Genomic DNA, 3,017 nt, shown 5'->3' on the forward strand with positions numbered 1-3,017 from the left:
AACTAATTATTTTTAACCACTCTTCATCCTTTACAACTCTCTTATGTTTGGTAATGGCTTACGTTGTTTTCCTTTCTCTACGAATTATTTAGGAGTTGTAATTATCTCAACTTTATTAACCTAAAATTGTTGTGAATGCTACAGGGATACAAATTAATTATGGAGAATTGCAAAGCTAATGAAAAATACCTAACAAAAATAAGAACAGACAGGACCTTTCAGAATACTTTCCAAAATCCTTGAAGATACTGGACGTTTCAGAATACTTTCCAAAGATGTGGGTGTCCCTGTTGTTGACTCCAGGTGTCGCTTGCCTCATTTTCCCTGGTCGTTTTTCTACTATTTTTTTTGGCTTAATTAGAGTCTTTGGCTTTACAAACCATCCCAATGGCCCATAACCAGAGCCGATGTTTTTGAACTGTTCGGACTGGAAATAGCAGATGCTATAAATGGCGTCCCCTCAGAGATTTTTCATCCAGAAAATAAGGGATGTGGGCGCAAGATTAATGGAAAGGAGCAGAGGGAGGACTTCAGTAGAACTCAGGCCAAGCAGTTGGCATAAAATATTGAGATCGATCATTTTGCAAGAATTGGAGGCTGTTTTTTAGGAATTGGAGGCTGTTTTGCAGGTTACGCAGATCTTTTTTTCTTTTGGTGTGATAGAGGGCTCAAGTGGAAGTGCATGACATAGTGTTGTCAACTTTTGAATGTATGACACTTGTTTACATGTAAACTAAACGTGGTAGGCATAGATGCAAGTGGTGGTGTACATGCAGGTGGTGCGTACAAGTGGTGGTGTACATGAAGGTGGTGCGTACATGCAGTGGTTGTTCAGTCGTGGATGATATGATAATATAGTTACATGTAGTGGTGGATATTCATAACATTTAATGCTTTAAACTAATACTAGTATTAGTTTACCTCTCTAAAAAGTTCTCAAAAAATGCAAAAGGAACATACTAATATAAGATATGATTTTAGTCTCTTATAGCCTCTCCCACCTCAGGAAGAGGCCAAACAAGATTATTAAATAGATTTCCTTATAAAACCACACAGTGATCTTTAAAGAGTTTGGATAAAGTTAGGTTATCCATGACAGTGACCAGCTAGGACTAATGTTAACTCACATTTTTTGATTGCTATAGTCCCTGGCCATTGCCAAATGGCAGGGACTAATAACCATATATGAACCTGCACACATTTTAATAAAAAGAAAAATAACTTAGTTATATATTTATATGTTATATATATACGATGTAGTGGGTTATATGATAGAAAACGTAAAATGAGCTTTGTTTATAATATGTACTAACATTTATTTAATTGTTCATATATGTATTATGTAGTATTTTATTAATAAAAATTTGTTTTATTTATTATTTACATTGAATGTTATGTAATTACTATATATATATATACATACACACGCACACATTTTTTTAAATACATTATATTCTTTCATAATATATTTTTTCATTTATTTACAATGTTAAGTGATTTTTTTTTTTGTGATGTCGGTATCAAGCCAAGTAATATGACTTAAATAATAGCATGCTAAGCCAAATTCCATATGTGGGTGTGATGTGGCAGTCATCTGAAGGGAATTCCAATCAATGAAATCTATGGCAAATGTGAGGTGATGTGGCAACCGAAAGTGCCACATCCCCTTCTCATGACCATTATAAAAATGTTTTCATGAATGCCAATGATAATGAAGAATAGCAAACAATCCAAAAGCGTCAATCATCATGACCAAAATGAAGGGTGTGAAAAATATGATCAAAGCCAACATGATCGAAAACCCATATGTCGAGCGATAAAGATTGAAAAGTCAAAATTCTTCAAAATGCCAGAAAATGAGGGGGCTAATAAAATTAAGGGTCCCCCTAATTTTATTAAAATATAATTATGGGGGATTGTGGCCATAATATTTCTATAGGAATCATCTGCCACCTTCTCTAGTATCTCAAAGAGACCATATCATAGAGCCTTGATTTTTTTACTAGGACCCTCTAGACTCTCCTTGTTTAACTATAACCATATTATGTCCCAACTCTAAATGACTTCTCCATTTTGTGTTGATCATGCCTCACCTTGTATTTTATTGTGACTTCTATAGCCCCTTGTACTTGTGTATGATTTTCCTAATATTCTCAATAATTACTTTTTGCCTTATGGCATCCCCGGTGAGATCGTCCCTCTCTCCTCCTTGCTACCCATATGTAATATCCAAATGTGAAGGTGGAAAATATCCAAAAGAAGTTTTAAATGGGGACTTACTAGTGGAAGTGTGGAATTCTCTATTATAAGGGTGTTTTTTTATATACTACACTTTTATCCCAAGTCTTCAGTGCTTCTGATTGTAACCCCTTGAAAGATGCACCAAAATATTGTTGATTACTTCTCTCGGTAGACAAAATTATGTATACATATTGAAATTTATGTCCATATTCTCCTATTTTTGTGTCCATATTTTGTGTCCATAATGTAGTAAAAAATGCATAAAGAAATCTTCTATCCCTATTTGAAACGATGATCCTCGGTATCCCAAAGTGCACCCACACCTATCCAAAATAAAATTAATTGTATCTTGCCTATTTATAGCATTTTGATAGGGAATTAGAAAAGATCTTGTTCAACCTATATACTACCACAAATAAGTAATCATTGTCACTTCCTAGTTTTTGATAAACCTCCCACAAATTTCGTGGAAATGCTTTCCCAAGGAAAAGTTGGTACAAGCAAGGGATGATATAGACCTTGTTTCTAGTTACTAGGATTGTTGGTACTGTTATCACTCAGGTTGTCCTTAAACTCTTGAAAGGATACGGCCGAGGTAACCACAAACCAACTTTGGACTAAGGTTCTAGCCCACTTGCAGTTAGAGAGGGCTCTCTCTTTCTGATGTAGCTTCGTTGAAGACGATTTTAGGCTAGCTATTGAAATTCAGGGGTTTTGTTTAAGTTTGGTGGGAAGGATGATGCCTTCAAGTAGAGAGGAAAAACATAGTCTATTAA

This window comes from Pinus tabuliformis, chromosome 7 (genome assembly GCF_031772625.1).
Source record: "Pinus tabuliformis cultivar Carrire ecotype Pingquan chromosome 7, CPIR1, whole genome shotgun sequence".
NCBI lineage: Eukaryota > Viridiplantae > Streptophyta > Pinopsida > Pinales > Pinaceae > Pinus > Pinus tabuliformis.